The following is a 12,091-nucleotide window of genomic DNA, read 5'->3' as shown; positions in this document are numbered from 1 at the left end:
GTATCTATCTTTTAAAAAAACCAGCATACATATTTCCAACCATCATAAGCTCCACCTTATGCTCCACCCTTCAGCCTGATATTTCAGCAGATGTGTCATTCCATCCCTACATTGCTTCTGTTACTTCATTCGTCACAATATTTACATTCTCTATATTCATCAGGAGTAGTTTCTTTACTTTTTCTCCTGAGTTCGGCAATGGACAATAAAGGGCTCCTTTATATGCCTTCCACTTGTGGCTGCAGGCTATTTCTTAACGGTTCTGCCATCAAAAAGCCTTGCGGGTGTTTTACTGACAGCACTGCCCCTCACTGAACTAATTGTGATACTAAATTCACGATTTATATTTAAAGGTCATCTTTCTCAGATGTTCCAACTCTCAGGTTTTCTGTTTATAAAACTGTTGCTGAATCGTTCCACCTAATTGTTTGACTAATCTCTGCATGAGCTCTCCCCAATTTCACATTTCTTTTCTCACCGCTTTCCACCCCATTCAGTGCTTTGCTGAAGATTTACACCATCGACAGGATGCTAGCTTTTTATTCATTTTAATTGTCTTGCCATTGACCTTAAATGGGTTACAGGTATATTCCACACAAGAGTTGTGAAAGAAAATAAGAACTTGTTGACACGTGTGTAAAAGGAGATGTCACAGTTCCAGATAATACAATTACAAAGGAATTGTGCGTTCGTGAAATTGCTGCACGCAATCTGAACTAGTCCTTGCATGCTGCAGAATTCTCCCAGTTAGGATGAGCATGTTATGCACTACTAATCCCTCTGCCAATATTTCAACCTTTTGTGCAGTAATGTTTGCATAACAAAATAGTTCTCTTATGTAGTAGGCACCTCATATAAGGCTTCCCAGTGTCTGCATGTTCTCTAATGATCGATGGATCTTGCAATTTAAGTTGCCTTATAATGTGTGATTGGCCCTGAATGACTCCTCTCAGTTCCCTCTCTGTGCCTCCTGGCTCTTTCCCCTCTTTTTATTTAGCAACTGTATAAGGTGCACCTTAACCCAATGTTAATGGGGCCTGTACAGAACAAAAACAGAAGATACATTTTCCAACAGGGAATGAAGAACACAATACAGATGGTAAGAATGATCCCTGGATGGGGAGAAGTGAACGAGAACACCTGAGCCGAATATCACGAATGGTGAAAATGAGGACTATTAAGCATAATAATGTTGGCATCTCTAGTGAATCTGAGACCAACAGACAGAGTTTAGTTGTAAGATAAGTTGCTTGACCTAGTAGGACTTCCCTGAAGATGATGCATCAAGTCTTGAAATTGTTCTCTGCTCATGTTTCCCCTAACAGCAGCAGTGTCTCCTAATCATTGGTGATGCACGGGTGGTGCCATCATTCTTATAAGATACTAGCAAAAGTACCCGTTCTCCGAACGGGTTCTGAAGACAGACATGGTAACACTCTCATCAATTGTTGAAAATAAATGATCCTGTAGGTCACTGTTCTGATTTGCTTATCACTTGATGTGCTTTGCTCCCTGAAGTAAACTGCACTGAGAATAGGTGTGTGTGGCTGGCTGACATACCCCAGAGCAGACGTTGGGGGGAGGCGAGAGTTGCTGTGCTGCTGCATACTGGGACCGTCTGTGCTCTCTCCCCACCTGTTGTCTCACCTGGGGTGGTGCAGTTCGCTGTAGTGCATTGTGATGCAAATTTCTCAGAAACCGTGCATCCTAGGTCCTTGATACGTGGTGGGACCTTGAGTTTTGTTCCCCCTGTCGGGAACGGTCCTTCTAACACAACATTGATGTTTCGCCGATTTCAGACATTCGTCTCATGTTTGAAGTTGTGGAAATTCGGGGAAAGGGGTGGAGTGTCCAAATGTCATGTAGCCAGTAATGTCCGCAGGGTCCTAACCGGTACCTATGCAGAATTTGGTGCAGATTGGACAAACGGTGGGGAATTGAATAAGGAACAACGCTTCACCAAGACACACACCCACAAACACATTTTTACTGTTGCTGAAATTCTGGGAAAGCAGTAGGGTGTCCAAATGTCATGTAGCCGGTAATGTCCACAGGGTTCTAACAGGTAACTGCATGATTTGGTGCAGATTGGTGAAATAGTGTGGCATTGTATAAGGAACAACGCTTCTCCAAGCCACAAACCTACAAACACATTTTGACTTGTGCTGAAATCTGGGGAACGGGGTGGAGTGTCCAAATATCATGTAGGCAATATTGTCCCAGGGGTCCTAAAAGGTGACTATGCAAAATGTGGTGAAGATTGGTGAAACAGTGTGGAATTGTATAAGGATCTACGCCTCGCCAGAAACCATGCCACACACCCACACATGTTCACTTTTATAAAAAGATAGATAGATAGAAGATAGATAATGGTTAAAAACCAAAGGAGGTTGAACAATTGTGGGTTCCATGTTTTGGTTCAGTTCCACACTTAGCACCAAAGTTATATGGAGTGAGCAGGAGCCTGGAAATCTTAACCCTGCAATGTTCTGAAATGGACCAGTCATGCAACCTGGAGAACTATGCCGACTGGTGCAGTGAAGCAGCAGGAGACCCTGCTTGCATAGAGTGCCACAGAGACCTTGTTATCACCTCGAGGAGCGTCGGAGAATGACTCCCCCATCCACCAAACATACTAACAGGCCAACAAGGTCACACAAGCTGGGACTTTGAAGCTCTGACTCACCAACGCGGGCTACCATTATTAAAATGCAGCGGACTTGCACACGAGAAAGGGGCAGGGCTTAGACACCTTTTGGATCCTTTGTTGTCTGTATCACGGCCCGCATGGGCAGAAACATGAAAGATTGGGCCGGGTAACCAGTTTCAAGAGACAACCAATCGAAAGAACCTGTGAGACAGGAATTTGTGGGTTGTGTGGGTGAGCTCAGAGCAGGCAGAGGTGGTCCAAGAGACCAGGCGTAGGAAGGATGGTGTGGAGGAGCATGGTGGAGGATTATTTATTTAATTATTTTTATTTTTGTGTAGGGCTCCACACACCTTAACACATGCAGTTTGTAAGGTGATGTATTGGATGGTCTGAAGATGTAGTACTGGAAGTGAATGAGCATGTGTGTGAGTGGACTGGTAGGTGAGAGTAAAGAGTATATGAGAAGGCGAGTGGGGATGTGACAGGAGAGCAAATGAAAGAGAAGCGCTGGGGGAGTAATAGTTGTGTGAAGAGGAGAGAGGTGAGAGTAGTGGTGTAGAGAGGGGAGAGTAGTAGCGGTGTTGAGGTTAATGTTAATGGGGCCTGTACAGAACAAAAACAGAAGATACATTTTCCAACAGGGAATGAAGAACACAATACAGATGGGAAGAATGATCCCTGGATGGGGAGAAGTGGACGAGAACACCTGAGCCGAATAGCACGAATGGTGAAAATGAGGACTATTAAGCATAATAATGTTGTCATCTCTAGTGAATCTGAGACCAACAGATAGAGTTTAGTTGTAAGATAAGTTGCTTGACCTAGTATGACTTCCCTGAAGATGATGCATCAAGTCTTGAAATTGTTCTCTGCTCATGTTTCCCCTAACAGCAACAGTGTCTCCTAATCATTGGTGATGCAAGGGTGGTGCCATCATTCTTATAAGATACTAGCAAAAGTACCCGTTCTCCGAACGGGTTCTGAAGACAGACATGGTAACACTCTCATCAATTGTTGAAAATAAATGATCCTGTAGGTCACTGTTCTGATTTGCTTATCACTTGATGTGCTTTGCTCCCTGAAGTAAACTGCACTGAGAATAGGTGTGTGTGGCTGGCTGACATACCCCAGAGCAGACGTTGGGGGGAGGCGAGAGTTGCTGTGCTGCTGCATACTGGGACCGTCTGTGCTCTCTCCCCACCTGTTGTCTCACCTGGGGTGGTGCAGTTCGCTGCAGTGCATTGTGATGCAAATTTCTCAGAAACCGTGCATCCTAGGTCCTTGATACGTGGTGGGACCTTGAGTTTTGTTCCCCCTGTCGGGAACGGTCCTTCTAACACAACATTGATGTTTCGCCGATTTCAGACATTCGTCTCATGTGTGAAGTTGTGGAAATTCGGGGAAAGGGGTGGAGTGTCCAAATGTCATGTAGCCAGTAATGTCCGCAGGGTCCTAACCGGTACCTATGCAGAATTTGGTGCAGATTGGACAAACGGTGGGGAATTGAATAAGGAACAACGCTTCACCAAGACACACACCCACAAACACATTTTTACTGTTGCTGAAATTCTGGGAAAGCAGTAGGGTGTCCAAATGTCATGTAGCCGGTAATGTCCACAGGGTTCTAACAGGTAACTGCATGATTTGGTGCAGATTGGTGAAATGGTGTGGCATTGTATAAGGAACAACGCTTCTCCAAGCCACAAACCTACAAACACATTTTGACTTGTGCTGAAATCTGGGGAACGGGGTGGAGTGTCCAAATATCATGTAGGCAATATTGTCCAAGGGGTCCTAAAAGGTGACTATGCAAAATGTGGTGAAGATTGGTGAAACAGTGTGGAATTGTATAAGGATCTACGCCTCGCCAGAAACCATGCCACACACCCACACATGTTCACTTTTAGATAGAAGATAGATAATGGTTAAAAACCAAAGGAGGTTGAACAATTGTGGGTTCCATGTTTTGGTTCAGTTCCACACTTAGCACCAAAGTTATATGGAGTGAGCAGGAGCCTGGAAATCTTAACCCTGCAATGTTCTGAAATGGACCAGTCATGCAACCTGGAGAACTATGCCGACTGGTGCAGTGAAGCAGCAGGAGACCCTGCTTGCGTAGAGTGCCACAGAGACCTTGTTATCACCTCGAGGAGCGTCGGAGAATGACTCCCCCATCCACCAAACATACTAACAGGCCAACAAGGTCACACAAGCTGGGACTTTGAAGCTCTGACTCACCAACGCGGGCTACCATTATTAAAATGCAGCGGACTTGCACACGAGAACGGGGCAGGGCTTAGACACCTTTTGGATCCTTTGTTGTCTGTATCACGGCCCGCATGGGCAGAAACATGCAAGATTGGGCCGGGTAACCAGTTTCAAGAGACAACCAATGGAAAGAACCTGTGAGACAGGAATTTGTGGGTTGTGTGGGTGAGCTCAGAGCAGGCAGAGGTGGTCCAAGAGACCAGGCGTAGGAAGGATGGTGTGGAGGAGCATGGTGGAGGATTATTTATTTAATTATATTTATTTTTGTGTAGGGCTCCACACACCTTAACACATGCAGTGTGTAAGGTGATGTATTGGATGGTTTGAAGATGTAGTACTGGAAGTGAATGAGCATGTGTGTGAGTGGACTGGTAGGTGAGAGTAAAGAGTATATGAGAAGGCGAGTGGGGATGTGACAGGAGAGCAAATGAAAGAGAAGCGCTGGGGGAGTAATAGTTGTGTGAAGAGGAGAGAGGTGAGAGTAGTGGTGTAGAGAGGGGAGAGAAGTAGCGGTGTCAAGGTGGAAGAACAATAGTGGTGTAAAGAGGAGAGAGGAGCAGTAGTGTAGAGAGGGAGAAGTAGAGGTAAGGAGTAAGATGGAAGAGGTGAGGTAAACCCTAGGAGAGACGATCATTGTAGAGGCAGTAGAGAGACTTCGAGGGAAAACAAAGGTTGATGGATATAGAGTAGGATGAAGGAGAGTAGAAGGAGAAAAGGGCGAGTGGTAGACAGATTCAGGGAGAGGAACAGCAAGCATGAAGGCTTGTGTGTCTGAAAGGCACAATCATTAAGTCATTCCTGTGGAAAAAGCCACTGGATAGTGTGAGAAGGTCAGTAGCATGACCTTGTCAAGGGGGGGTGGGAACCACTCTCAGCCTGGGGTGGGAGGCATACCGGGTGTAATCCAGTGCCAGTCCTACCCCAGAGTTGGATGGCAGCAGTTGAAAGGGACCCAGTTACTGTTCCCTCCACAAGTGGCAACTTGTTTATGGGCAGTACCAGTTTGCATCACCCCGTACCTTTGACCCCAAGTGCTGGCCAGGCATTTTCTCTCTACCAACATTTCAGCAAAGCTAAAGAAATATCACCTGACAGAAAGGAAAGCATCAGCGTACTATGCAAAAATGTATGAGAGCCCTGCCAGAGGAGGACAGTCAGAAGTGAGGGATGCAGTGGCCTTGAAAACCTTCCCAGACTTTTGCGTGAGCAGCGTGATGAAGGCACTGGAGAAGAAGACAACACAGAGCACATAGCTGGAGCTCCAGCATGTGCCCTACTGATGCCGCACACCTCACACCAGACACAGGCCATCTATCACAGGGGCTGGTGCAACACCATGAAACCACCAGGGACACATAACAAGAACCCACACAAGAACAAATTAACTCATCTTAAGGGCAACCAGGTTAGACTCCACCAACCTAGAATGCCATATTGCATTCACATCACCATTGTTGTTCCACTGCAGCACGGCACAGAAAAAGAGAGTAGAACATAAAGCTGTATTTGAAAGCTTTACTGTATGGAACATCTCCTGTATGGGGAAGACATGGCCAGATTGTCCAGAACAAGTGATCCAATGACAGGGGGGGATGGGGGGGGGCATAAAGAGGGAAACAGGAAGCCGGATGCTGTGGGTTCTTCAAATGAGGTCAGAGGAGGTAGAGGTGGCAGACCAAGAGACCAGCAGCAGGAAAGACTGGAGTGGATGGTAGAGGTGATATTTGGAGCAGGTGAGTCATTGGCTTGTGAGTTCAAGTGGTACTGCACTGTGAGTGTGTGTGGAAGAGTAACACGTTTGATTAATAGAAGTGTAGGTAGTGAATGTGAAGTAGTGCTTGTGTGAGTGAAAGGAGGGTGTTTGAATAGATGGTGGGGTGGAGTAGCAGCAGTATTAGTGTGAATAATGGAGCAGCATTAATAATAATAATAATAATAATAATAATAATAATAATAATAATAATAATAATAATAATAATAATAATAATAATAATAATAATAATAATAATAATAATTTGTCTGGGGAAGGAGTAATAGTGTGGAGGAGGCAGTATTAGTCTAGAGGAGGGAGGCATTGGAGGGAGTGGTAGAGTGAAGGAGGGTATTGTAGAGGAGAGCAAGAAGTACTGCAATACAGCAAAAAGTAGTAACATCAAAAGATCAAGGTGAGGAACAGAATGATTGAGAGGCATCAGAGGGACAGAAGAGGAAGAGGCAGGGAGTATAAAGGGTGAGAGGGGGTGGAGTTGGAAGGTGGAGTGAAGTGTGAAAGGAACATCAGGTAGTAATAAGGGGAGGAATACTTCAGCATGATAGAAAGGAGATTGAGTGGGGCAGCATGTCTGTATAAACACTCCAATACTCCTTTAGGCAACTAATCTCTGGATACAGCCTAAGAGGTCCCTGAGGGAGTTTAGATAGAAAAGGCATCTTGCCTTTAGGTCTTCACTTACAGCATAAGACAGAACCTAGACAGTAGGGGCCAGTAATCAATATCTGCTAACCTGGGGTTTAGGGACACCTGGGTTTGAGAGGAGGTGTTTTTTTTACAATAGAGAGCGCGAGGGACGCCCATAGAGCCCATTCAAATCTTTTTAAAAAACGTGAACCGTCTTTGAGACTTGCAGTGTTTCTTGAGCCATGGGAGGCAATATGAATCAGTAGATTGTTCCCTGAGGAAGTTTAACTAGAAAAGGCTTTAGGCCAAGAAGAGTAGACAGATATGTGTTTAGACATTAGGGGTATCAATTTCAAATATCTGCAATGGGTTGAGGGATGCACTGGTTAAGGTGGAACCTGTTCTTAGGTTAGAGAGAGAGGGAGGGCCATTAGGCTGACTACCGAATTAAAAAAAGACGTGAACTCTATCTGGGAGTTGGTGTGTTATTGAGGCCATCTGTGACAAAAGGTAATGACATTTTGAACACTTATTTCTGTATTCTTTTTTCATTTCCTAATCAGTCTTGGGTAACTCCTCCATCATTTAACTCTCATGGCTCTTGAATGATATGATATGTTGATTTGGACCTCAACTTTATTTTTCCTTCTTTATCTGTTGAATACTCATGGGTTAGTGTGTTGGTCAGCATCCCTGTCATCTTTTATAACCATTAAATACATTGGCCTACTTGTGACAATAATACCCTCTGCTCTCACTACGACTTTCTATAAAGAATAGTTTGTATTCTTTTCCTTTGTGGCTCTATTATTGTCTTCTTTTCCGCTTAGTATGATCCCCATTTTTTGTCAAAAAGTTGCTTAATTATCGAACAATCCAACCTTGACACCTTTTTCCATCTTCCGATGAGACCTTCGGTGCACAGAGAATACACTCTGCTTAATTTCCACTCTATTTTCCATATTCATTTGTTGTCCCCGTCCATTTCCACTCTTTAGCTTTGGACCCCACTTCTCTTCTTTGTTGTGTTTGAAGAGATTGTTTACATTTGTAATGTAGCATCTCTACAACCTGTTATTGTACATTTGTCTGCATCATTGTAAAACACTATATTCAACAAGTGGGTTCAGAAAATGGATCCAAGATGGAAGAAATATGTTGTGACAGTAGCTACAGTGGTAGTAGTGGAGATTTAGTTCCGGAGATCAAGGCCTTTAGATCTGTCTTCTATGTTAGGTGGGTTGCTTCATTATGTAGCGTGATCAGGAAGCAGTACCCCAGCTTTTTATTATTGCGTGCTCTACCTCTGTCATACTCCTTGCTTCTTCCGGTTCACTATTATCAAGCATAGGCTGGATACCCGAGAAAGCTTCTTATGTTATCTGCTCCAACATCAAGAAAGGATACAAGCCGATGGAATTGACATATATGCAAGCCTTCACTCTCATGAATTGGATTGATTGGGCCTTTAGGGTAAAACGTCTAGCCAATCACCAATAATTGTACACTCAATAGCATCAACTGATACATGCAATGAGCCATCCATTATAAAAGAGACAGTGCACAGAAATGCTGCATAGTAAGACCCTTCTCCACATGTGTAACTCTGATCAACAGTCCATGGGCCTCTTTATAATTTTATAATTTGGCAGTATTGCAGGGGTAAATCTGCCAGAATACCACCAAATGGAATGACTGTTACCGCCACTGCGTCTGGCTGGATTAGCGCCAGATTACAAGTGGTGGCATGGTTTTTATTAGTCACCATTTATGGAATGGACTCCATGGAGATTTTGGCAGAATTACCACCAACAGTAATTCCACCAGTGGTAATGCTGCCGATTTGGACGTTTTTTGGAAGTGAGGCGGCAGAATTACCTCCAGCCTTTTGCTGGGGATTTTTCCTCTGACACACCACCAAAGTTTTAGTATGGTGGTGCAGTAATATGGCGTTAATGCAATGGTAACAGAGTTACCACTGCATTACCACTTTTTTTTACCACACCAGCGTACTTGTAATGAGGCCCCATGTGTCTAATAGTGCGATATTCCAACCACACTTTTTTAAAAGTTAGTTTATCAGCCGTGGCATCTTTGGGATATTTTTGAGCAAAAATAGTTGCAACAATCATGCCTGTGGTGCCCAGTGCATGGGAAGGAAGCTTGCACCACCAATGAGCATGGCTCTTGTGCCCAGTGCATGGGAAGGAAGCTTGCACCACCAATGAGCATGGCTCTTGTGCCCAGTGCATGGGAAGGAAGCTTGCACCACCAATGAGCATGGCTCTTGTGCCCAGTGCATGGGAAGGAAGCTTGCACCACCAATGAGCATGGCTCTTGTGCCCAGTGCATGGGAAGGAAGCTTGCACCACCAATGAGCATGGCTCTTGTGCCCAGTGCATGGGAAGGAAGCTTGAACCACCAATGAGCATGGCTCTTGTGCCCAGTGCATGGGACGGAAGCTTGCACCACCAATGAGCATGGCTCTTGTGCCCAGTGCATGGGAAGGAAGCTTGAACCACCAATGAGCATGGCTCTTGTGCTCAGTGTATGGGACGGAAGCTTGCACCACCAATGATCATTCTGTTCCTGCACTTTGTACGCGTAGGACGTTTCCACTGACAATGCTGCGCTGTGCGAGCCGTGCGTGGGCGTGTGCGTGTCTGTGTGTAAAGGGAGCTTGTGCTGTTACTGTTGCCATGCAATCTCTGTTTGAGATCCGTGTTTTAGTGGTCAGGACTTGATGCAATCGGATTTTGAGAAATCCCTTTAACCTCCTGCTCAGCAACACATCAAGAGATTGTGCGAGTGCTTGAAAGGGTTGAGTCCGAAGCGTGCCAACAAGCAGGCGGCGTGCCCTCCTGCTCCCTCTTCCCACCTCCTAAAATGTCCACCGCAGATCATATGGCCGTAAAGCGATCGGTTGCTGATCCAGGGGACATGTTTGCCACAAATCTCCGAGCTCGCCAAGAGTCTTAATTCACGGCACAGCAGAGGCGCAGTGGAGCGGAAGATCAGGCTGACCATTAGCAAATTATGCTGCGAAAGCCTCAAAGATTGTCCAAGCAATTTGGCGCACAGCGGAGATGGGATAGAACTCTGCAGCCACTGATCAGCGCATCACAGGGCTTGAGGCATCACAACAGGACTATGCCAACTCGAGGCATAAAGACACTGTCCCAGAGAACCGAGATGCAGTGGTGCCTGGGGGGAAGGATGGCGGAAAATGCATTATGAAAAGAAAGAGAAGGTGGGGTGATAGGCGCAGAGGCACCTGGAGGGAAACAAAAAGCAGCAGAGTAGCTCAGTGGGTAAAGAGGCTGCTGTAGAAACCATCGTATGACCTTTATGTGACAGGTTTAACATTAAATGGTAAGGACGAGTATGCTGCTCCTATTTGCATAAACGTGAATAGAGGTCAGCATTTAAGGGGTTACATTTCTCCAAGGTCAATTCTAGCTTTCATCCATATGAGGTCAATAAAATAACTACCAATACCTATGACATCGTTTCTGTAAGCGTTCATTTACAAATTAGTCTGTCTTGCAAAAATGCACACCAATATATTGTTGAGAAAATATCAGATTAAGCCACAAGATTATTGAATTACAAATAGAAGCACACCGATAAGGGGGGAGGGAAGCAAAGCAGCGACCAATAAAAAAAAAGTCCTAAGAGATAGTTTGTGGGTAAGTAAAAGGGTTGGGAGAGGGCGGCCTAGTGATCTTGCATATCATTGAGGATAATGCCCTCCTTACAGGCTGCTCACTTCCCCGCACCCACCCTAAAGCAGCCCACCATACCCTGGCCCACATCATCACTGGCTCTAGGAAACGTCACCACATCAACACCACCTTGCGTTAATTACACTGGCTCACCATCTCAGCTAGGATCTGGTTTAAAACTGTGTGTCTCACAGAAAAGGGAACCACCGCCAGTACGCCGATCTTTCTACCGGCCAGACTAAAAATATCGGGCGGCACATGGCCATCTTGCAGGAACCCCATCACCAGACTGGAAAGTGCACTGACTGGCAAGGGGGAAACTAGGAAACAGTCTGTCTCATTCTACGCTCTGGTCCTCTGGAACTCCATCCCACAGGCAAGCCAGACTCTTACAAGTCTAATTTGGGTTAGGAAAGAATTGAAGTCCTGGCTCTTCCAACATCACCTTGCTGTAACCTAGACCCCCGCTGTCTTGTTAACTTCCAATTGTATGTTGTACTGTGATGATGGTTACTCATGTTTACTTGATGTCTTGTTAAATTGTTGCTACCAATGTTCTGCTCTATGACCTGTGCAGCACTCAGTTGCTCCGGAGCTAGGGTTGTGCTATAAGAATAATAATAATAATGATAATGATGATAATAATAATAATGATAATGATGATAATAATAAACAGGGAAAACAGAAGGGAAAAAAACACAGCAGTAAAGACAGCTAGCCCTGAGGAAGAGCGCGAGAGATACTGTAGAGAGAGAAACATAGAGCATAATGGGAAGGATGTAAGGTGAGAGGAAGTGTGGCGATGAGGGAAAGTCAGAGTGGGATGTAACATGCTGGCACAAAGACAACCTTTCTTATCCGCCTTAGTGAGGAGAACATGCCAGATATGGGTAATTATTTTCATAGGTTTTGCACGAATGTCAATCTGAGGCCTGAAGTTTCTGTTTATACATTTCAAAGTATAAGGCCCTACCAAAGACATCCGCACAACAGTTCACCTCAACAAGAAAGGAGGAGTCACATATTGCAGTGCTACTAACTGGCACAACA

This window comes from Ambystoma mexicanum, chromosome 12 (genome assembly GCF_040938575.1).
Source record: "Ambystoma mexicanum isolate Mex_15411 chromosome 12, UKY_AmexF1_1, whole genome shotgun sequence".
NCBI classification, from domain to species: domain Eukaryota; kingdom Metazoa; phylum Chordata; class Amphibia; order Caudata; family Ambystomatidae; genus Ambystoma; species Ambystoma mexicanum.
Note: the sequence above shows the minus strand (reverse complement) of the source record.